A 24,161-nucleotide genomic window follows, 5' to 3' on the forward strand; every position below is an offset into this window, starting at 1 on the left:
TACGCAGTCCAGATTATACTTAGTCTGCTAAAAGCATATTCCACAGATGTAGATTCCAAAGACTTTTAGCCACTTTGTGACCTAATCTTTTTTTATCCAATAAATAGAAAACATACATCTCACTAAGAGCTAGGCGAACACAATCTTTAGAGGTAATAGTGTCTCTTTTAAAAAGAAGAATATTCCTCGTCTTCCATAGTGCAATTTTAATACAATTTATACTAATCCACAAAACCCGAGACTTTTCCACAGATAAAACATTATAAAATCCATATAAAATAACTTCATGATTTAAAAAATTAAGATCAGAAATGAATTTTAGTAAGGGTCCTATCAAATGCCATATCTCTTGGGCGTAAAAACAGTTCCAAAAAAGGTGTAAAACTGTTTCCTCACTAGGACACCCCATTCTCGGGCACTTTGCACTACGACACAATCCTCTTCTGTGTTGGAATTCTCTGGTAGGCAAACATTGATGTGCTATCTGCCAGGCCAGATCTTTTAAGTCATTAGATAAGAATCCCATATTCACCATCCTCCAAACTCTTAGAGATTTCTCAGTGGAATAATTAGATATTAAGCAAATCTGTTCTATCTTCCTGATTTCAGGAACTAATTTTCGTGCATTACTACAAATTTCTTGACTAAAATTAGCAATGCCATAAATACGAATAATCTTTTCTAAAACCACATAGTGCGCTGGGGGAATAAATAAGATTGGGGACGTTAAAGGTAAGGTTATCCACTTTCTTTTTCTAAAAATGTGACCTGCAGCATATTTTAAAAAATAAGACCAATAACAGTTTCTTTGCAAGCCATTAAAACACATAGAAAAAAAGTGAATATATAAAAACCTTTTTAAATCAGGCACATCCTTACCCCCCAATTTCTTTGTCTTCATCATTACATCTCTCCTGAGTTTATCCATTTTAGACCCCCATAAAAAATGAAAGCAAATCTTGTTTAAAAACTTTAAGGTGCGTTCACTCGGTGGGAAAACCAAGCTTAAATATAGCATGATAGGTAGCAACAAAGCTTTCATTATCAGTACTTTTCCTTCTATTGTTAATTTCCTCATTTTCCAAAAACTTATTTTCTTTTGCACTTTCTCTTTGACGATGGACCAGCTTTCCTCTCCATTATTTTCATTGTCAAAGATGACACCCAAGATTTTGATTTTATCATATTGCACATTCACCTCCGTATTGCCCCAATTCCCTATTGCAAAGCAATCACATTTATTTTTATTTAATTTGAAGCCAGAGCCCTCACAAAAAAATTCTGTCTGTCTGATAGCACGTTTCAGGGATGGTTCATCTGGACATAGAATATTAACATCATCCATGTATGCTATCGTCTTTACGCTCTGTCCTCCACTTCCAGGGATTGGCACTCCTCTAATGAGCTTATCTTTTCTCAAAACATTCAACAGAGGTTCTATTGCACATATGAAAAGAATGGGTGATAGGGGGCACCCCTGTTTCACCCCAGACTGTAAACATACCTCTTGGGATAAAAAACCGTTAATTAAAATACGACTAAAACAGTTTTTATATAAAAGTGCAATTTTTCCAACAATAAAATCAGGAAAATTCATTTTCTTTAAAACCAACCATAAAAAATCATGAGAAACACGGTCATAAGCCTTTTGAAAATCCAAGGATAAAATTGCCAATTTCTGATCACATTGTTTCTGATACCATAAAACATCTTTTACAAGGTTTAGATGATCACTTATTTTCCTTCCAGGTACTCCGCATACTTGGTCACTGTGTATAACCTTAGAAATTACCTGCTTGAGCCTATTTGCTAAAATTTTTGCTAAAACCTTATAGTCTGTATTTAGCAGGGTAATAGGCCTCCAATTTTCTAATTTAGAGATGTCTCCTTTTTTAAAAATCAGAGTAACAACACCATCTCTCCAGGACGCAGGTAAAATCTCAGATTTAAAAGCACAGTTAAAAATACCTAAAAGATCATCTTTTAAAATGGACCAAAAACACAGATAAAATTCAACTGGCAACCCATCCGAACCAGGTGTTTTACCATTTAAAAAACTCTTAAAAGTGCTTAAAAGTTCAGGTAAAAAGATTTCATCACAAAGGCTCTCTTGGTCAGTTTTGTCAAGTTTTGAATCCAAGGTATCTAAAACATCATTAGTAAAGGAAATATCAATATCTTTTTTATTAAAAAGCTCCTGATAAAATACTTGTGCTTCTCGCAACATCTCTTCATTAGTTATCTTCCCTTCTATTACAGATATCATTTCTTTCTTTCCCACCACCTTCTTAAAAAAGAATCTCGAACACTTTTCATCATTCTCCAGACATTGCACCTTGCTGTTAAAAATCATTTCTTTTCCTTTTTGACTAATGGCATTTTTTATTTCATTCTTTGTCTGAGCAATAACATCATCCATCTCAAGCCCGGCTTGCTTTAGTTTATAATATGTTTGGATTTTAGTGTTTAACATTTTAAACCATAACTTTTTCTCCTTAGCCTTTTGGATGCCCACACGGATAAAAAACAGTTTAGTCCACTTTTTAACATCCTCCCACCAATCCAAAATATTTTTATATTGGGATTGACGCAATCTCCATTTGTTATAAGCAGCAATAAAATCATTTTTTGTTTTCATGTCCTCTAATAAAGTAGTGTTGAGCTTCCAAACGCCTCTGCCTTTCTCTAGGCCAGGTAAAGTGACATGTGCATGTAATAACTTATGATCAGAGAAAATATTCGATAAAAGAGAAACCTCAACTAGATTAAAACTTTCCGATAAAAAAATAAAATCAATCCTGGATTTGCAGACATTATTTTCCCATGTGTAACCAGGGTCGTCTGGGTATTTTCTCCTCCAGACATCGGTAAAGTTAAAATCCTCAGTCATACTCTTAATCTGTTTCTCTGTTTTATCCACTCTGACATGCACACTTCCACTCTCACGATGATCACCACTCATACAACAATTAAAATCTCCAGCCATTAAAATAGGTGTTGAACCTGGGATAAAAGCCTGAATATCATTAATCAAGTCGGCTCTCTCATTTTTTTCAGGAGAAGCATAGATGTTAAAAAGCTTAATCTCTGAGCCATTGTACTTAATATTAACTAATAGCGCTCTACCAGGTATAATTTCTAAGAAGGACAAAACTTGTACATCTGAACCTCTAAACAAGATCCCAACACCTGAAGATCTGTTCAGATTGTCACCCGACCAGACCGATGGTCCCAAAGTCCAGCTACGACAAAGGTCCTCATAATTTGGACTATGTTCAATTCCACATTCTTGTAAAAAGAACAGAGAACAGTCCAAGGTCTCTAAAAAACTAAACAAAGCAGCCCTTCTCGTAGGGCTCTTTAGACCTCTCACATTAAGAGAGGAGCACTTTAAGGAAGCTATTCGCTACTGGAGTTTGAGTCCGATATGAAACCCACAGGTGACTCCGGGCTTTCGAACTCTTTGATATTTTTTGGATCGGACGCTGATCTTATAGAAGGCCTCCATGCATGTTGACTGTCCTCACATTCGTCTGAGCTTTTTTTGACAGGCCGTTTAATGCCAAGTTGTGGCTCATCTCCAAGTTCCTTCTTCCGCTTGATCTCCTTCACGCCAACCTCCATGGCTTCACTGCTCACTAGTGACCCTCCACCACCAGAACCCTCCACAGAAGGTCTCCCCTCTGTCTCAGGCACAGCAGAAAGGTCCATAAGCTCCGCCACGACATGAGAAGTTACAGCCGGCTTTTCTGAAGGCGCCTCAGACCGCTGGGGTGCTTTCGCAGGTGGTACTTCAGCTTGCACTACACCCACTCTCCCCGCTACACGGTCAGCCCACGATCTAGCTACACTGGAACGGAGACTGCAATCTTTAAAGGCATGGCCTTCTTCACCACAAATGTTGCAGACGATTTTAGCACAGTCCTTAGAAACATGGCCTTCTTGATTGCACCGACCACAGCGAACTGTAGTGTCCGTGCAAACTTCCATAGTATGTCCGAATTTCTTACATTTCCTACAAAAAGTAGGCATCTCGGGATAAAACAAATAGCCCTTATCCCGACCGATAGAAAAGTTGGAGGGTGGATGACACAACCCTCCAATGCCAGTAGCATCCTCCTTCATTTTCACAAAAAACTTATGTTTCCCCGTCCATAGGTCTTCTGAATTCATCACCTTATGGGAATACTTAACAGAACTGCAGTATTTCCCCAAAAAGAGCTCAATATGGGACACAGTCACAAAGGGATTGTGCATACACACAACTAGAGGAATATCGCCTCCAGTATACAACACTGTGACCGTGATCCCATCAAGCTCAGCAAGGTCTTGATTGCTTTTCAGCTTCTCAAAAAGATTCTGGCATGCATAAGCAGAGTCCAGAGTTAGGATGAAGCTGCCCTTCCGAGGATCTCTGAGACAGACGATGTTCTCTTTCTTCACCCCAAGAAGCTTGTAGAGAGTTTCTTTCACAAAATAAGAAAGTTGGACGAGTTCTTGCTTGTCTTCATCAACATCAAAGCGAAAGGAAAAACGAATCCGCGTTTCACCGGATGTAAGGTAACGGATGCGAACACCCATCTTGTCGATCGCCTTTTCGGTTCCTCGTAGCAGCCCCCCTTGGAAAAGGTAGGACAAACTCCCAGGATCCTCCTGACCAGACACTTGATCTAGCCAAAAGGCCGAGAAGCGATAACCGTGAAAGGGGCGGGCCCAACAAGGTCCCCTTCATGGGCACTATCACTGCTTGCTGTCAGGGAGGCTGCCAGACAATTTTCCATGCACACTCTGGGCTGGGGGGCAGTCAACCACCAGTACACACAGCAGAACCTAAACCCATACCATTATTGCTAAGCAGCAAGACAGGGGCCCATTGCACTCCCACGGGGCCTTTTTAAATGCAATCCATAACCCGGATTTGCCAGGAACCCTTCTTACTCCTCCTACTTGCATGTGACACTGGGCTTAGGATCTGCATAGGAAACACACACACAAGCACACACCTACCTTTGTTGCCTGCAGATGCCTCCTTGGCTGTCCCCAAACGGTATCAAACCAACACCCACGGGAAGCTGTAAGCATAGAGGACATGCCTGCACCCCATTGGACTTACCTGTGTGGGTTAAATCCGGGTTATTTGACAACCTATGGCGGTGATGGTTCTGCTCAGGCAGAGCAGTGCTGATGCTCCTCATAAAGCTGTCGCTGCTGTGAAGGTTCTAGGTGACATCACAAATCCCTTTGGTTACATACACAACAAAGCTGGGTTGTTGTTGTTTACACTCTGCAAGGCCTGTGGAAGTGAGTGACATCATAGCACTGTAGTTCTGAGGGTTCAAGATGGATGCAACAATCTCCTGTTGCTTCTATGAAGGCCGTAATAGACGACATCACCAAACAGCTCCATAGTCACATACACAGCAAAGGAGAGATGTTGTTTACACCTAGTGATGTCAGTGGTATTGAGTGACATCACAGCACAGTGCTAAGGCTCCTGGGCCTGGACACAGCAGCGGCTGCAATATCTCAACGGAGAATACGTTTATATCTATATGTGTGTGTGCGCATATATATATATATATATATATATATATATATATATATATATATATATTTCTCCGCCGAAATCACTTTTAAACCCATTTCCACCTTTTTTTCCCTTCTCTTCCTCTTACTTTTTTTTCACGTTTTTTTACGTTTTTCTCCTTTTCGCCTCTTTTCTGGGCGTATTATTCTTCTTTTTCTTCTTTTTTTTCGTCTAATGCATACCCCATCAGTGCAGCAATGCTTATTCAATACCGCCAGCAGATGGAGACACTGGGGGATAATTTTCTAAGGATTTATACTGATTTTTCCTGTCTGAATTTGTCGCACAGAAAGTTGCAGGCCAAATATGTGTGACATTTCTGCGACTTTAGCTTCTAGAGCATTTTTACAACATTATACATAGGTGCTGAATACATAAAAAGCGACTGTTCAGCGACAGACAAGTCGCATCGGCTGAAAGTAGGCCAGAATGTCAGTCCATGTTGGAGCAGGTTTAGATACAGTCTAAAGCATAGATCTCAAAGTCTGTGCACAGAATTTAGCAAGGGCCTCGCACCTTCTGATGCATCAGGTAGGTGCACAATAGCATAGCCTAACCCTCTGTACTTTGGTCTATATTGATGCGGGACATAGACAGCCAGCTGATGACCAATCCATTAGTGCAATGGATGGCTGGAAGCATTTGTCTTTGCCTTTGCAATACCACAGAAGCAATGCATGGTCAATGTACAGCAATGACACACCTGTGTGAACAGCCAGGAGACCCCCCCCCCCCCCCATGTTATGTTACATAGTTACATAGTTAGTACGGTCGAAAAAAGACATATGTCCATCACGTTCAACCAGGGAATTAAGGGGTAGGGGTGTGGCGCGATATTGGGGAAGGGATGAGATTTTATATTTCTTCATAAGCATTAATCTTATTTTGTCAATTAGGAACATTCAGCACCCACCCGCTATCAAGGCAGCTGCCTATCATGTCAGCACAGGTGTGCTGGCTACTCAAATGATCCAATTAAGGAGGCCATTTAGTCAGCAGCAGCAGAAGTCCTGTGCCTGGACGCTCCAACAGGGGCCAGACACAAGCAGAAGCAGAAGCAGCAGAAGCAGCAGCAGCACCACCTTTTGTTTTTTGGCTGCAGCAGCAGCAAGGCCCACAGGGCTGGCTAGCTGGCTAGCCAGCAAGCAGGTAGCAATGAAAGTAGGAATCTTTCTTTTTAACCCTGTAAGGGGGTGGTGCACTGTACCCGAAGATACTGCCATATCGGGTCAATGCATAGGGCGACGGAAGCAAGCTTCGAAATCGGCCCCCGTTCTCAAAAATCCATTTAATATATGGTCCCCAGATAGGGGACGTATCAGATATTAAACTGATAAGAACAGATACTACACTTGATCTTAGCCAAAAGGCCGAGAAGCGATAACCGTGAAAGGGGCGGGCCCAACAAGGTCCCCTTCATGGGCACTATCACTGCTTGCTGTCAGGGAGGCTGCCAGACAATTTTCCATGCACACTCTGGGCTGGGGGGCAGTCAACCACCAGTACACACAGCAGAACCTAAACCCATACCATTATTGCTAAGCAGCAAGACAGGGGCCCATTGCACTCCCACGGGGCCTTTTTAAATGCAATCCATAACCCGGATTTGCCAGGAACCCTTCTTACTCCTCCTACTTGCATGTGACACTGGGCTTAGGATCTGCATAGGAAACACACACACAAGCACACACCTACCTTTGTTGCCTGCAGATGCCTCCTTGGCTGTCCCCAAACGGTATCAAACCAACACCCACGGGAAGCTGTAAGCATAGAGGACATGCCTGCACCCCATTGGACTTACCTGTGTGGGTTAAATCCGGGTTATTTGACAACCTATGGCGGTGATGGTTCTGCTCAGGCAGAGCAGTGCTGATGCTCCTCATAAAGCTGTCGCTGCTGTGAAGGTTCTAGGTGACATCACAAATCCCTTTGGTTACATACACAACAAAGCTGGGTTGTTGTTGTTTACACTCTGCAAGGCCTGTGGAAGTGAGTGACATCATAGCACTGTAGTTCTGAGGGTTCAAGATGGATGCAACAATCTCCTGTTGCTTCTATGAAGGCCGTAATAGACGACATCACCAAACAGCTCCATAGTCACATACACAGCAAAGGAGAGATGTTGTTTACACCTAGTGATGTCAGTGGTATTGAGTGACATCACAGCACAGTGCTAAGGCTCCTGGGCCTGGACACAGCAGCGGCTGCAATATCTCAACGAAGAATACGTTTATATCTATATGTGTGTGTGCGCATATATATATATATATATATATATATATATATATATATATATATATTTCTCCGCCGAAATCACTTTTAAACCCATTTCCACCTTTTTTTCCCTTCTCTTCCTCTTACTTTTTTTTCACGTTTTTTTACGTTTTTCTCCTTTTCGCCTCTTTTCTGGGCGTATTATTCTTCTTTTTCTTCTTTTTTTTCGTCTAATGCATACCCCATCAGTGCAGCAATGCTTATTCAATACCGCCAGCAGATGGAGACACTGGGGGATAATTTTCTAAGGATTTATACTGATTTTTCCTGTCTGAATTTGTCGCACAGAAAGTTGCAGGCCAAATATGTGTGACATTTCTGCGACTTTAGCTTCTAGAGCATTTTTACAACATTATACATAGGTGCTGAATACATAAAAAGCGACTGTTCAGCGACAGACAAGTCGCATCGGCTGAAAGTAGGCCAGAATGTCAGTCCATGTTGGAGCAGGTTTAGATACAGTCTAAAGCATAGATCTCAAAGTCTGTGCACAGAATTTAGCAAGGGCCTCGCACCTTCTGATGCATCAGGTAGGTGCACAATAGCATAGCCTAACCCTCTGTACTTTGGTCTATATTGATGCGGGACATAGACAGCCAGCTGATGACCAATCCATTAGTGCAATGGATGGCTGGAAGCATTTGTCTTTGCCTTTGCAATACCACAGAAGCAATGCATGGTCAATGTACAGCAATGACACACCTGTGTGAACAGCCAGGAGACCCCCCCCCCCCATGTTATGTTACATAGTTACATAGTTAGTACGGTCGAAAAAAGACATATGTCCATCACGTTCAACCAGGGAATTAAGGGGTAGGGGTGTGGCGCGATATTGGGGAAGGGATGAGATTTTATATTTCTTCATAAGCATTAATCTTATTTTGTCAATTAGGAACATTCAGCACCCACCCGCTATCAAGGCAGCTGCCTATCATGTCATGCCCTACCTGCACAGGTGTGCTGGCTACTCAAATGATCCAATTAAGGAGGCCATTTAGTCAGCAGCAGCAGAAGTCCTGTGCCTGGACGCTCCAACAGGGGCCAGACACAAGCAGAAGCAGAAGCAGCAGAAGCAGCAGCAGCACCACCTTTTGTTTTTTGGCTGCAGCAGCAGCAAGGCCCACAGGGCTGGCTAGCTGGCTAGCCAGCAAGCAGGTAGCAATGAAAGTAGGAATCTTTCTTTTTAACCCTGTAAGGGGGTGGTGCACTGTACCCGAAGATACTGCCATATCGGGTCAATGCATAGGGCGACGGAAGCAAGCTTCGAAATCGGCCCCCGTTCTCAAAAATCCATTTAATATATGGTCCCCAGATAGGGGACGTATCAGATATTAAACTGATAAGAACAGATACTACACTTGATCTTAGCCAAAAGGCCGAGAAGCGATAACCGTGAAAGGGGCGGGCCCAACAAGGTCCCCTTCATGGGCACTATCACTGCTTGCTGTCAGGGAGGCTGCCAGACAATTTTCCATGCACACTCTGGGCTGGGGGGCAGTCAACCACCAGTACACACAGCAGAACCTAAACCCATACCATTATTGCTAAGCAGCAAGACAGGGGCCCATTGCACTCCCACGGGGCCTTTTTAAATGCAATCCATAACCCGGATTTGCCAGGAACCCTTCTTACTCCTCCTACTTGCATGTGACACTGGGCTTAGGATCTGCATAGGAAACACACACACAAGCACACACCTACCTTTGTTGCCTGCAGATGCCTCCTTGGCTGTCCCCAAACGGTATCAAACCAACACCCACGGGAAGCTGTAAGCATAGAGGACATGCCTGCACCCCATTGGACTTACCTGTGTGGGTTAAATCCGGGTTATTTGACAACCTATGGCGGTGATGGTTCTGCTCAGGCAGAGCAGTGCTGATGCTCCTCATAAAGCTGTCGCTGCTGTGAAGGTTCTAGGTGACATCACAAATCCCTTTGGTTACATACACAACAAAGCTGGGTTGTTGTTGTTTACACTCTGCAAGGCCTGTGGAAGTGAGTGACATCATAGCACTGTAGTTCTGAGGGTTCAAGATGGATGCAACAATCTCCTGTTGCTTCTATGAAGGCCGTAATAGACGACATCACCAAACAGCTCCATAGTCACATACACAGCAAAGGAGAGATGTTGTTTACACCTAGTGATGTCAGTGGTATTGAGTGACATCACAGCACAGTGCTAAGGCTCCTGGGCCTGGACACAGCAGCGGCTGCAATATCTCAACGGAGAATACGTTTATATCTATATGTGTGTGTGCGCATATATATATATATATATATATATATATATATATATATATATTTCTCCGCCGAAATCACTTTTAAACCCATTTCCACCTTTTTTTCCCTTCTCTTCCTCTTACTTTTTTTTCACGTTTTTTTACGTTTTTCTCCTTTTCGCCTCTTTTCTGGGCGTATTATTCTTCTTTTTCTTCTTTTTTTTCGTCTAATGCATACCCCATCAGTGCAGCAATGCTTATTCAATACCGCCAGCAGATGGAGACACTGGGGGATAATTTTCTAAGGATTTATACTGATTTTTCCTGTCTGAATTTGTCGCACAGAAAGTTGCAGGCCAAATATGTGTGACATTTCTGCGACTTTAGCTTCTAGAGCATTTTTACAACATTATACATAGGTGCTGAATACATAAAAAGCGACTGTTCAGCGACAGACAAGTCGCATCGGCTGAAAGTAGGCCAGAATGTCAGTCCATGTTGGAGCAGGTTTAGATACAGTCTAAAGCATAGATCTCAAAGTCTGTGCACAGAATTTAGCAAGGGCCTCGCACCTTCTGATGCATCAGGTAGGTGCACAATAGCATAGCCTAACCCTCTGTACTTTGGTCTATATTGATGCGGGACATAGACAGCCAGCTGATGACCAATCCATTAGTGCAATGGATGGCTGGAAGCATTTGTCTTTGCCTTTGCAATACCACAGAAGCAATGCATGGTCAATGTACAGCAATGACACACCTGTGTGAACAGCCAGGAGACCCCCCCCCCCCCATGTTATGTTACATAGTTACATAGTTAGTACGGTCGAAAAAAGACATATGTCCATCACGTTCAACCAGGGAATTAAGGGGTAGGGGTGTGGCGCGATATTGGGGAAGGGATGAGATTTTATATTTCTTCATAAGCATTAATCTTATTTTGTCAATTAGGAACATTCAGCACCCACCCGCTATCAAGGCAGCTGCCTATCATGTCATGCCCTACCTGCACAGGTGTGCTGGCTACTCAAATGATCCAATTAAGGAGGCCATTTAGTCAGCAGCAGCAGAAGTCCTGTGCCTGGACGCTCCAACAGGGGCCAGACACAAGCAGAAGCAGAAGCAGCAGAAGCAGCAGCAGCAGCACCACCTTTTGTTTTTTGGCTGCAGCAGCAGCAAGGCCCACAGGGCTGGCTAGCTGGCTAGCCAGCAAGCAGGTAGCAATGAAAGTAGGAATCTTTCTTTTTAACCCTGTAAGGGGGTGGTGCACTGTACCCGAAGATACTGCCATATCGGGTCAATGCATAGGGCGACGGAAGCAAGCTTCGAAATCGGCCCCCGTTCTCAAAAATCCATTTAATATATGGTCCCCAGATAGGGGACGTATCAGATATTAAACTGATAAGAACAGATACTACACTTGATCTTAGCCAAAAGGCCGAGAAGCGATAACCGTGAAAGGGGCGGGCCCAACAAGGTCCCCTTCATGGGCACTATCACTGCTTGCTGTCAGGGAGGCTGCCAGACAATTTTCCATGCACACTCTGGGCTGGGGGGCAGTCAACCACCAGTACACACAGCAGAACCTAAACCCATACCATTATTGCTAAGCAGCAAGACAGGGGCCCATTGCACTCCCACGGGGCCTTTTTAAATGCAATCCATAACCCGGATTTGCCAGGAACCCTTCTTACTCCTCCTACTTGCATGTGACACTGGGCTTAGGATCTGCATAGGAAACACACACACAAGCACACACCTACCTTTGTTGCCTGCAGATGCCTCCTTGGCTGTCCCCAAACGGTATCAAACCAACACCCACGGGAAGCTGTAAGCATAGAGGACATGCCTGCACCCCATTGGACTTACCTGTGTGGGTTAAATCCGGGTTATTTGACAACCTATGGCGGTGATGGTTCTGCTCAGGCAGAGCAGTGCTGATGCTCCTCATAAAGCTGTCGCTGCTGTGAAGGTTCTAGGTGACATCACAAATCCCTTTGGTTACATACACAACAAAGCTGGGTTGTTGTTGTTTACACTCTGCAAGGCCTGTGGAAGTGAGTGACATCATAGCACTGTAGTTCTGAGGGTTCAAGATGGATGCAACAATCTCCTGTTGCTTCTATGAAGGCCGTAATAGACGACATCACCAAACAGCTCCATAGTCACATACACAGCAAAGGAGAGATGTTGTTTACACCTAGTGATGTCAGTGGTATTGAGTGACATCACAGCACAGTGCTAAGGCTCCTGGGCCTGGACACAGCAGCGGCTGCAATATCTCAACGGAGAATACGTTTATATCTATATGTGTGTGTGCGCATATATATATATATATATATATATATATATATATATATATATTTCTCCGCCGAAATCACTTTTAAACCCATTTCCACCTTTTTTTCCCTTCTCTTCCTCTTACTTTTTTTTCACGTTTTTTTACGTTTTTCTCCTTTTCGCCTCTTTTCTGGGCGTATTATTCTTCTTTTTCTTCTTTTTTTTCGTCTAATGCATACCCCATCAGTGCAGCAATGCTTATTCAATACCGCCAGCAGATGGAGACACTGGGGGATAATTTTCTAAGGATTTATACTGATTTTTCCTGTCTGAATTTGTCGCACAGAAAGTTGCAGGCCAAATATGTGTGACATTTCTGCGACTTTAGCTTCTAGAGCATTTTTACAACATTATACATAGGTGCTGAATACATAAAAAGCGACTGTTCAGCGACAGACAAGTCGCATCGGCTGAAAGTAGGCCAGAATGTCAGTCCATGTTGGAGCAGGTTTAGATACAGTCTAAAGCATAGATCTCAAAGTCTGTGCACAGAATTTAGCAAGGGCCTCGCACCTTCTGATGCATCAGGTAGGTGCACAATAGCATAGCCTAACCCTCTGTACTTTGGTCTATATTGATGCGGGACATAGACAGCCAGCTGATGACCAATCCATTAGTGCAATGGATGGCTGGAAGCATTTGTCTTTGCCTTTGCAATACCACAGAAGCAATGCATGGTCAATGTACAGCAATGACACACCTGTGTGAACAGCCAGGAGACCCCCCCCCCCCCCATGTTATGTTACATAGTTACATAGTTAGTACGGTCGAAAAAAGACATATGTCCATCACGTTCAACCAGGGAATTAAGGGGTAGGGGTGTGGCGCGATATTGGGGAAGGGATGAGATTTTATATTTCTTCATAAGCATTAATCTTATTTTGTCAATTAGGAACATTCAGCACCCACCCGCTATCAAGGCAGCTGCCTATCATGTCATGCCCTACCTGCACAGGTGTGCTGGCTACTCAAATGATCCAATTAAGGAGGCCATTTAGTCAGCAGCAGCAGAAGTCCTGTGCCTGGACGCTCCAACAGGGGCCAGACACAAGCAGAAGCAGAAGCAGCAGAAGCAGCAGCAGCACCACCTTTTGTTTTTTGGCTGCAGCAGCAGCAAGGCCCACAGGGCTGGCTAGCTGGCTAGCCAGCAAGCAGGTAGCAATGAAAGTAGGAATCTTTCTTTTTAACCCTGTAAGGGGGTGGTGCACTGTACCCGAAGATACTGCCATATCGGGTCAATGCATAGGGCGACGGAAGCAAGCTTCGAAATCGGCCCCCGTTCTCAAAAATCCATTTAATATATGGTCCCCAGATAGGGGACGTATCAGATATTAAACTGATAAGAACAGATACTACACTTGATCTTAGCCAAAAGGCCGAGAAGCGATAACCGTGAAAGGGGCGGGCCCAACAAGGTCCCCTTCATGGGCACTATCACTGCTTGCTGTCAGGGAGGCTGCCAGACAATTTTCCATGCACACTTTGGGCTGGGGGGCAGTCAACCACCAGTACACACAGCAGAACCTAAACCCATACCATTATTGCTAAGCAGCAAGACAGGGGCCCATTGCACTCCCACGGGGCCTTTTTAAATGCAATCCATAACCCGGATTTGCCAGGAACCCTTCTTACTCCTCCTACTTGCATGTGACACTGGGCTTAGGATCTGCATAGGAAACACACACACAAGCACACACCTACCTTTGTTGCCTGCAGATGCCTCCTTGGCTGTCCCCAAACGGTATCAAACCAACACCCACGGGAAGCTGTAAGCATAGAGGACATGCCTGCACCCCATTGGACTTACCTGTGTGGGTTAAATCCGGGTTATTTGACAACCTATGGCGGTGATGGTTCTGCTCAGGCAGAGCAGTGCTGATGCTCCTCATAAAGCTGTCGCTGCTGTGAAGGTTCTAGGTGACATCACAAATCCCTTTGGTTACATACACAACAAAGCTGGGTTGTTGTTGTTTACACTCTGCAAGGCCTGTGGAAGTGAGTGACATCATAGCACTGTAGTTCTGAGGGTTCAAGATGGATGCAACAATCTCCTGTTGCTTCTATGAAGGCCGTAATAGACGACATCACCAAACAGCTCCATAGTCACATACACAGCAAAGGAGAGATGTTGTTTACACCTAGTGATGTCAGTGGTATTGAGTGACATCACAGCACAGTGCTAAGGCTCCTGGGCCTGGACACAGCAGCGGCTGCAATATCTCAACGGAGAATACGTTTATATCTATATGTGTGTGTGCGCATATATATATATATATATATATATATATATATATATATATATTTCTCCGCCGAAATCACTTTTAAACCCATTTCCACCTTTTTTTCCCTTCTCTTCCTCTTACTTTTTTTTCACGTTTTTTTACGTTTTTCTCCTTTTCGCCTCTTTTCTGGGCGTATTATTCTTCTTTTTCTTCTTTTTTTTCGTCTAATGCATACCCCATCAGTGCAGCAATGCTTATTCAATACCGCCAGCAGATGGAGACACTGGGGGATAATTTTCTAAGGATTTATACTGATTTTTCCTGTCTGAATTTGTCGCACAGAAAGTTGCAGGCCAAATATGTGTGACATTTCTGCGGCTTTAGCTTCTAGAGCATTTTTACAACATTATACATAGGTGCTGAATACATAAAAAGCGACTGTTCAGCGACAGACAAGTCGCATCGGCTGAAAGTAGGCCAGAATGTCAGTCCATGTTGGAGCAGGTTTAGATACAGTCTAAAGCATAGATCTCAAAGTCTGTGCACAGAATTTAGCAAGGGCCTCGCACCTTCTGATGCATCAGGTAGGTGCACAATAGCATAGCCTAACCCTCTGTACTTTGGTCTATATTGATGCGGGACATAGACAGCCAGCTGATGACCAATCCATTAGTGCAATGGATGGCTGGAAGCATTTGTCTTTGCCTTTGCAATACCACAGAAGCAATGCATGGTCAATGTACAGCAATGACACACCTGTGTGAACAGCCAGGAGACCCCCCCCCCCCCCCATGTTATGTTACATAGTTACATAGTTAGTACGGTCGAAAAAAGACATATGTCCATCACGTTCAACCAGGGAATTAAGGGGTAGGGGTGTGGCGCGATATTGGGGAAGGGATGAGATTTTATATTTCTTCATAAGCATTAATCTTATTTTGTCAATTAGGAACATTCAGCACCCACCCGCTATCAAGGCAGCTGCCTATCATGTCATGCCCTACCTGCACAGGTGTGCTGGCTACTCAAATGATCCAATTAAGGAGGCCATTTAGTCAGCAGCAGCAGAAGTCCTGTGCCTGGACGCTCCAACAGGGGCCAGACACAAGCAGAAGCAGAAGCAGCAGAAGCAGCAGCAGCACCACCTTTTGTTTTTTGGCTGCAGCAGCAGCAAGGCCCACAGGGCTGGCTAGCTGGCTAGCCAGCAAGCAGGTAGCAATGAAAGTAGGAATCTTTCTTTTTAACCCTGTAAGGGGGTGGTGCACTGTACCCGAAGATACTGCCATATCGGGTCAATGCATAGGGCGACGGAAGCAAGCTTCGAAATCGGCCCCCGTTCTCAAAAATCCATTTAATATATGGTCCCCAGATAGGGGACGTATCAGATATTAAACTGATAAGAACAGATACTACACTTGATCTTAGCCAAAAGGCCGAGAAGCGATAACCGTGAAAGGGGCGGGCCCAACAAGGTCCCCTTCATGGGCACTATCACTGCTTGCTGTCAGGGAGGCTGCCAGACAATTTTCCATGCACACTCTGGGCTGGGGGGCAGTCAACCACCAGTACACACAGCAGAACCTAAACCCATACCATTATTGCTAAGCAGCAAGACAGGGGCCCATTGCACTCCCACGGGGCCTTTTTAAATGCAATCCATAACCCGGATTTGCCAGGAACCCTTCTTACTCCTCCTACTTGCATGTGACACTGGGCTTAGGATCTGCATAGGAAACACACACACAAGCACACACCTACCTTTGTTGCCTGCAGATGCCTCCTTGGCTGTCCCCAAACGGTATCAAACCAACACCCACGGGAAGCTGTAAGCATAGAGGACATGCCTGCACCCCATTGGACTTACCTGTGTGGGTTAAATCCGGGTTATTTGACAACCTATGGCGGTGATGGTTCTGCTCAGGCAGAGCAGTGCTGATGCTCCTCATAAAGCTGTCGCTGCTGTGAAGGTTCTAGGTGACATCACAAATCCCTTTGGTTACATACACAACAAAGCTGGGTTGTTGTTGTTTACACTCTGCAAGGCCTGTGGAAGTGAGTGACATCATAGCACTGTAGTTCTGAGGGTTCAAGATGGATGCAACAATCTCCTGTTGCTTCTATGAAGGCCGTAATAGACGACATCACCAAACAGCTCCATAGTCACATACACAGCAAAGGAGAGATGTTGTTTACACCTAGTGATGTCAGTGGTATTGAGTGACATCACAGCACAGTGCTAAGGCTCCTGGGCCTGGACACAGCAGCGGCTGCAATATCTCAACGGAGAATACGTTTATATCTATATGTGTGTGTGCGCATATATATATATATATATATATATATATATATATATATATATATATTTCTCCGCCGAAATCACTTTTAAACCCATTTCCACCTTTTTTTCCCTTCTCTTCCTCTTACTTTTTTTTCACGTTTTTTTACGTTTTTCTCCTTTTCGCCTCTTTTCTGGGCGTATTATTCTTCTTTTTCTTCTTTTTTTTCGTCTAATGCATACCCCATCAGTGCAGCAATGCTTATTCAATACCGCCAGCAGATGGAGACACTGGGGGATAATTTTCTAAGGATTTATACTGATTTTTCCTGTCTGAATTTGTCGCACAGAAAGTTGCAGGCCAAATATGTGTGACATTTCTGCGACTTTAGCTTCTAGAGCATTTTTACAACATTATACATAGGTGCTGAATACATAAAAAGCGACTGTTCAGCGACAGACAAGTCGCATCGGCTGAAAGTAGGCCAGAATGTCAGTCCATGTTGGAGCAGGTTTAGATACAGTCTAAAGCATAGATCTCAAAGTCTGTGCACAGAATTTAGCAAGGGCCTCGCACCTTCTGATGCATCAGGTAGGTGCACAATAGCATAGCCTAACCCTCTGTACTTTGGTCTATATTGATGCGGGACATAGACAGCCAGCTGATGACCAATCCATTAGTGCAATGGATGGCTGGAAGCATTTGTCTTTGCCTTTGCAATACCACAGAAGCAATGCATGGTCAATGTACAGCAATGACACACCTGTGTGAACAGCCAGGAGACCCCCCCCCCCCATGTTATGTTACATAGTTACATAGTTAGTACGGTCGAAAAAAGACATATGTCCATCACGTTCAACCAGGGAATTAAGGGGTAGGGGTGTGGCGCGATATTGGGGAAGGGATGAGATTTTATATTTCTTCATAAGCATTAATCTTATTTTGTCAATTAGGAACATTCAGCACCCACCCGCTATCAAGGCAGCTGCCTATCATGTCATGCCCTACCTGCACAGGTGTGCTGGCTACTCAAATGATCCAATTAAGGAGGCCATTTAGTCAGCAGCAGCAGAAGTCCTGTGCCTGGACGCTCCAACAGGGGCCAGACACAAGCAGAAGCAGAAGCAGCAGAAGCAGCAGCAGCACCACCTTTTGTTTTTTGGCTGCAGCAGCAGCAAGGCCCACAGGGCTGGCTAGCTGGCTAGCCAGCAAGCAGGTAGCAATGAAAGTAGGAATCTTTCTTTTTAACCCTGTAAGGGGGTGGTGCACTGTACCCGAAGATACTGCCATATCGGGTCAATGCATAGGGCGACGGAAGCAAGCTTCGAAATCGGCCCCCGTTCTCAAAAATCCATTTAATATATGGTCCCCAGATAGGGGACGTATCAGATATTAAACTGATAAGAACAGATACTACACTTGATCTTAGCCAAAAGGCCGAGAAGCGATAACCGTGAAAGGGGCGGGCCCAACAAGGTCCCCTTCATGGGCACTATCACTGCTTGCTGTCAGGGAGGCTGCCAGACAATTTTCCATGCACACTCTGGGCTGGGGGGCAGTCAACCACCAGTACACACAGCAGAACCTAAACCCATACCATTATTGCTAAGCAGCAAGACAGGGGCCCATTGCACTCCCACGGGGCCTTTTTAAATGCAATCCATAACCCGGATTTGCCAGGAACCCTTCTTACTCCTCCTACTTGCATGTGACACTGGGCTTAGGATCTGCATAGGAAACACACACACAAGCACACACCTACCTTTGTTGCCTGCAGATGCCTCCTTGGCTGTCCCCAAACGGTATCAAACCAACACCCACGGGAAGCTGTAAGCATAGAGGACATGCCTGCACCCCATTGGACTTACCTGTGTGGGTTAAATCCGGGTTATTTGACAACCTATGGCGGTGATGGTTCTGCTCAGGCAGAGCAGTGCTGATGCTCCTCATAAAGCTGTCGCTGCTGTGAAGGTTCTAGGTGACATCACAAATCCCTTTGGTTACATACACAACAAAGCTGGGTTGTTGTTGTTTACACTCTGCAAGGCCTGTGGAAGTGAGTGACATCATAGCACTGTAGTTCTGAGGGTTCAAGATGGATGCAACAATCTCCTGTTGCTTCTATGAAGGCCGTAATAGACGACATCACCAAACAGCTCCATAGTCACATACACAGCAAAGGAGAGATGTTGTTTACACCTAGTGATGTCAGTGGTATTGAGTGACATCACAGCACAGTGCTAAGGCTCCTGGGCCTGGACACAGCAGCGGCTGCAATATCTCAACGGAGAATACGTTTATATCTATATGTGTGTGTGCGCATATATATATATATATATATATATATATATATATATATATATATATATTTCTCCGCCGAAATCACTTTTAAACCCATTTCCACCTTTTTTTCCCTTCTCTTCCTCTTACTTTTTTTTCACGTTTTTTTACGTTTTTCTCCTTTTCGCCTCTTTTCTGGGCGTATTATTCTTCTTTTTCTTCTTTTTTTTCGTCTAATGCATACCCCATCAGTGCAGCAATGCTTATTCAATACCGCCAGCAGATGGAGACACTGGGGGATAATTTTCTAAGGATTTATACTGATTTTTCCTGTCTGAATTTGTCGCACAGAAAGTTGCAGGCCAAATATGTGTGACATTTCTGCGACTTTAGCTTCTAGAGCATTTTTACAACATTATACATAGGTGCTGAATACATAAAAAGCGACTGTTCAGCGACAGACAAGTCGCATCGGCTGAAAGTAGGCCAGAATGTCAGTCCATGTTGGAGCAGGTTTAGATACAGTCTAAAGCATAGATCTCAAAGTCTGTGCACAGAATTTAGCAAGGGCCTCGCACCTTCTGATGCATCAGGTAGGTGCACAATAGCATAGCCTAACCCTCTGTACTTTGGTCTATATTGATGCGGGACATAGACAGCCAGCTGATGACCAATCCATTAGTGCAATGGATGGCTGGAAGCATTTGTCTTTGCCTTTGCAATACCACAGAAGCAATGCATGGTCAATGTACAGCAATGACACACCTGTGTGAACAGCCAGGAGACCCCCCCCCCCCATGTTATGTTACATAGTTACATAGTTAGTACGGTCGAAAAAAGACATATGTCCATCACGTTCAACCAGGGAATTAAGGGGTAGGGGTGTGGCGCGATATTGGGGAAGGGATGAGATTTTATATTTCTTCATAAGCATTAATCTTATTTTGTCAATTAGGAACATTCAGCACCCACCCGCTATCAAGGCAGCTGCCTATCATGTCATGCCCTACCTGCACAGGTGTGCTGGCTACTCAAATGATCCAATTAAGGAGGCCATTTAGTCAGCAGCAGCAGAAGTCCTGTGCCTGGACGCTCCAACAGGGGCCAGACACAAGCAGAAGCAGAAGCAGCAGAAGCACCACCTTTTGTTTTTTGGCTGCAGCAGCAGCAAGGCCCACAGGGCTGGCTAGCTGGCTAGCCAGCAAGCAGGTAGCAATGAAAGTAGGAATCTTTCTTTTTAACCCTGTAAGGGGGTGGTGCACTGTACCCGAAGATACTGCCATATCGGGTCAATGCATAGGGCGACGGAAGCAAGCTTCGAAATCGGCCCCCGTTCTCAAAAATCCATTTAATATATGGTCCCCAGATAGGGGACGTATCAGATATTAAACTGATAAGAACAGATACTACACTTGATCTTAGCCAAAAGGCCGAGAAGCGATAACCGTGAAAGGGGCGGGCCCAACAAGGTCCCCTTCATGGGCACTATCACTGCTTGCTGTCAGGGAGGCTGCCAGACAATTTTCCATGCACACTCTGGGCTGGGGGGCAGTCAACCACCAGTACACACAGCAGAACCTAAACCCATACCATTATTGCTAAGCAGCAAGACAGGGGCCCATTGCACTCCCACGGGGCCTTTTTAAATGCAATCCATAACCCGGATTTGCCAGGAACCCTTCTTACTCCTCCTACTTGCATGTGACACTGGGCTTAGGATCTGCATAGGAAACACACACACAAGCACACACCTACCTTTGTTGCCTGCAGATGCCTCCTTGGCTGTCCCCAAACGGTATCAAACCAACACCCACGGGAAGCTGTAAGCATAGAGGACATGCCTGCACCCCATTGGACTTACCTGTGTGGGTTAAATCCGGGTTATTTGACAACCTATGGCGGTGATGGTTCTGCTCAGGCAGAGCAGTGCTGATGCTCCTCATAAAGCTGTCGCTGCTGTGAAGGTTCTAGGTGACATCACAAATCCCTTTGGTTACATACACAACAAAGCTGGGTTGTTGTTGTTTACACTCTGCAAGGCCTGTGGAAGTGAGTGACATCATAGCACTGTAGTTCTGAGGGTTCAAGATGGATGCAACAATCTCCTGTTGCTTCTATGAAGGCCGTAATAGACGACATCACCAAACAGCTCCATAGTCACATACACAGCAAAGGAGAGATGTTGTTTACACCTAGTGATGTCAGTGGTATTGAGTGACATCACAGCACAGTGCTAAGGCTCCTGGGCCTGGACACAGCAGCGGCTGCAATATCTCAACGGAGAATACGTTTATATCTATATGTGTGTGTGCGCATATATATATATATATATATATATTTCTCCGCCGAAATCACTTTTAAACCCATTTCCACCTTTTTTTCCCTTCTCTTCCTCTTACTTTTTTTTCACGTTTTTTTACGTTTTTCTCCTTTTCGCCTCTTTTCTGGGCGTATTATTCTTCTTTTTCTTCTTTTTTTTCGTCTAATGCATACCCCATCAGTGCAGCAATGCTTATTCAATACCGCCAGCAGATGGAGACACTGGGGGATAATTTTCTAAGGATTTATACTGATTTTTCCTGTCTGAATTTGTCGCACAGAAAGTTGCAGGCCAAATATGTGTGACATTTCTGCGACTTTAGCTTCTAGAGCATTTTTACAACATTATACATAGGTGCTGAATACATAAAAAGCGACTGTTCAGCGACAGACAAGTCGCATCGGCTGAAAGTAGGCCAGAATGTCAGTCCATGTTGGAGCAGGTTTAGATACAGTCTAAAGCATAGATCTCAAAGTCTGTGCACAGAATTTAGCAAGGGCCTCGCACCTTCTGATGCATCAGGTAGGTGCACAATAGCATAGCCTAACCCTCTGTACTTTGGTCTATATTGATGCGGGACATAGACAGCCAGCTGATGACCAATCCATTAGTGCAATGGATGGCTGGAAGCATTTGTCTTTGCCTTTGCAATACCACAGAAGCAATGCATGGTCAATGTACAGCAATGACACACCTGTGTGAACAGCCAGGAGACCCCCCCCCCCCATGTTATGTTACATAGTTACATAGTTAGTACGGTCGAAAAAAGACATATGTCCATCACGTTCAACCAGGGAATTAAGGGGTAGGGGTGTGGCGCGATATTGGGGAAGGGATGAGATTTTATATTTCTTCATAAGCATTAATCTTATTTTGTCAATTAGGAACATTCAGCACCCACCCGCTATCAAGGCAGCTGCCTATCATGTCATGCCCTACCTGCACAGGTGTGCTGGCTACTCAAATGATCCAATTAAGGAGGCCATTTAGTCAGCAGCAGCAGAAGTCCTGTGCCTGGACGCTCCAACAGGGGCCAGACACAAGCAGAAGCAGAAGCAGCAGAAGCAGCAGCAGCACCACCTTTTGTTTTTTGGCTGCAGCAGCAGCAAGGCCCACAGGGCTGGCTAGCTGGCTAGCCAGCAAGCAGGTAGCAATGAAAGTAGGAATCTTTCTTTTTAACCCTGTAAGGGGGTGGTGCACTGTACCCGAAGATACTGCCATATCGGGTCAATGCATAGGGCGACGGAAGCAAGCTTCGAAATCGGCCCCCGTTCTCAAAAATCCATTTAATATATGGTCCCCAGATAGGGGACGTATCAGATATTAAACTGATAAGAACAGATACTACACTTGATCTTAGCCAAAAGGCCGAGAAGCGATAACCGTGAAAGGGGCGGGCCCAACAAGGTCCCCTTCATGGGCACTATCACTGCTTGCTGTCAGGGAGGCTGCCAGACAATTTTCCATGCACACTCTGGGCTGGGGGGCAGTCAACCACCAGTACACACAGCAGAACCTAAACCCATACCATTATTGCTAAGCAGCAAGACAGGGGCCCATTGCACTCCCACGGGGCCTTTTTAAATGCAATCCATAACCCGGATTTGCCAGGAACCCTTCTTACTCCTCCTACTTGCATGTGACACTGGGCTTAGGATCTGCATAGGAAACACACACACAAGCACACACCTACCTTTGTTGCCTGCAGATGCCTCCTTGGCTGTCCCCAAACGGTATCAAACCAACACCCACGGGAAGCTGTAAGCATAGAGGACATGCCTGCACCCCATTGGACTTACCTGTGTGGGTTAAATCCGGGTTATTTGACAACCTATGGCGGTGATGGTTCTGCTCAGGCAGAGCAGTGCTGATGCTCCTCATAAAGCTGTCGCTGCTGTGAAGGTTCTAGGTGACATCACAAATCCCTTTGGTTACATACACAACAAAGCTGGGTTGTTGTTGTTTACACTCTGCAAGGCCTGTGGAAGTGAGTGACATCATAGCACTGTAGTTCTGAGGGTTCAAGATGGATGCAACAATCTCCTGTTGCTTCTATGAAGGCCGTAATAGACGACATCACCAAACAGCTCCATAGTCACATACACAGCAAAGGAGAGATGTTGTTTACACCTAGTGATGTCAGTGGTATTGAGTGACATCACAGCACAGTGCTAAGGCTCCTGGGCCTGGACACAGCAGCGGCTGCAATATCTCAACGGAGAATACGTTTATATCTATATGTGTGTGTGCGCATATATATATATATATATATATATATATATATATATATATATATATATTTCTCCGCCGAAATCACTTTTAAACCCATTTCCACCTTTTTTTCCCTTCTCTTCCTCTTACTTTTTTTTCACGTTTTTTTACGTTTTTCTCCTTTTCGCCTCTTTTCTGGGCGTATTATTCTTCTTTTTCTTCTTTTTTTTCGTCTAATGCATACCCCATCAGTGCAGCAATGCTTATTCAATACCGCCAGCAGATGGAGACACTGGGGGATAATTTTCTAAGGATTTATACTGATTTTTCCTGTCTGAATTTGTCGCACAGAAAGTTGCAGGCCAAATATGTGTGACATTTCTGCGACTTTAGCTTCTAGAGCATTTTTACAACATTATACATAGGTGCTGAA

The 24,161-nt window shown here is 44.6% G+C and overlaps 8 non-coding genes across 8 annotated transcripts; all 8 read right to left on the reverse strand.

Moving 5' to 3' along the window:
• Positions 1-6,778: 6,778 nt before the first annotated feature.
• Positions 6,779-6,969, reverse strand: LOC130316605 (U2 spliceosomal RNA). The gene has a single exon (XR_008863900.1). It is a non-coding gene; the product is annotated as a U2 spliceosomal RNA (small nuclear RNA).
• Positions 6,970-9,058: 2,089 nt separating this feature from the next.
• On the reverse strand, positions 9,059-9,249 carry LOC130316606 (U2 spliceosomal RNA). The gene has a single exon (XR_008863901.1). It is a non-coding gene; the product is annotated as a U2 spliceosomal RNA (small nuclear RNA).
• Positions 9,250-11,338: 2,089 nt separating this feature from the next.
• LOC130316607 (U2 spliceosomal RNA) lies at positions 11,339-11,529 on the reverse strand. The gene has a single exon (XR_008863902.1). It is a non-coding gene; the product is annotated as a U2 spliceosomal RNA (small nuclear RNA).
• Positions 11,530-13,616: 2,087 nt separating this feature from the next.
• On the reverse strand, positions 13,617-13,807 carry LOC130316608 (U2 spliceosomal RNA). The gene has a single exon (XR_008863903.1). It is a non-coding gene; the product is annotated as a U2 spliceosomal RNA (small nuclear RNA).
• A 2,088-nt stretch (positions 13,808-15,895) lies between these two features.
• Positions 15,896-16,086, reverse strand: LOC130316609 (U2 spliceosomal RNA). Its single transcript, XR_008863904.1, has one exon. It is a non-coding gene; the product is annotated as a U2 spliceosomal RNA (small nuclear RNA).
• Positions 16,087-18,175: 2,089 nt separating this feature from the next.
• Positions 18,176-18,366, reverse strand: LOC130316610 (U2 spliceosomal RNA). The gene has a single exon (XR_008863905.1). It is a non-coding gene; the product is annotated as a U2 spliceosomal RNA (small nuclear RNA).
• Positions 18,367-20,448: 2,082 nt separating this feature from the next.
• On the reverse strand, positions 20,449-20,639 carry LOC130316611 (U2 spliceosomal RNA). Its single transcript, XR_008863906.1, has one exon. It is a non-coding gene; the product is annotated as a U2 spliceosomal RNA (small nuclear RNA).
• A 2,067-nt stretch (positions 20,640-22,706) lies between these two features.
• On the reverse strand, positions 22,707-22,897 carry LOC130316613 (U2 spliceosomal RNA). The gene has a single exon (XR_008863907.1). It is a non-coding gene; the product is annotated as a U2 spliceosomal RNA (small nuclear RNA).
• Between the last annotated feature and the right edge of the window lie 1,264 nt (positions 22,898-24,161).

The sequence above is a fragment of the Hyla sarda genome, unplaced genomic scaffold, assembly GCF_029499605.1.
Source record: "Hyla sarda isolate aHylSar1 unplaced genomic scaffold, aHylSar1.hap1 scaffold_1941, whole genome shotgun sequence".
NCBI lineage: Eukaryota > Metazoa > Chordata > Amphibia > Anura > Hylidae > Hyla > Hyla sarda.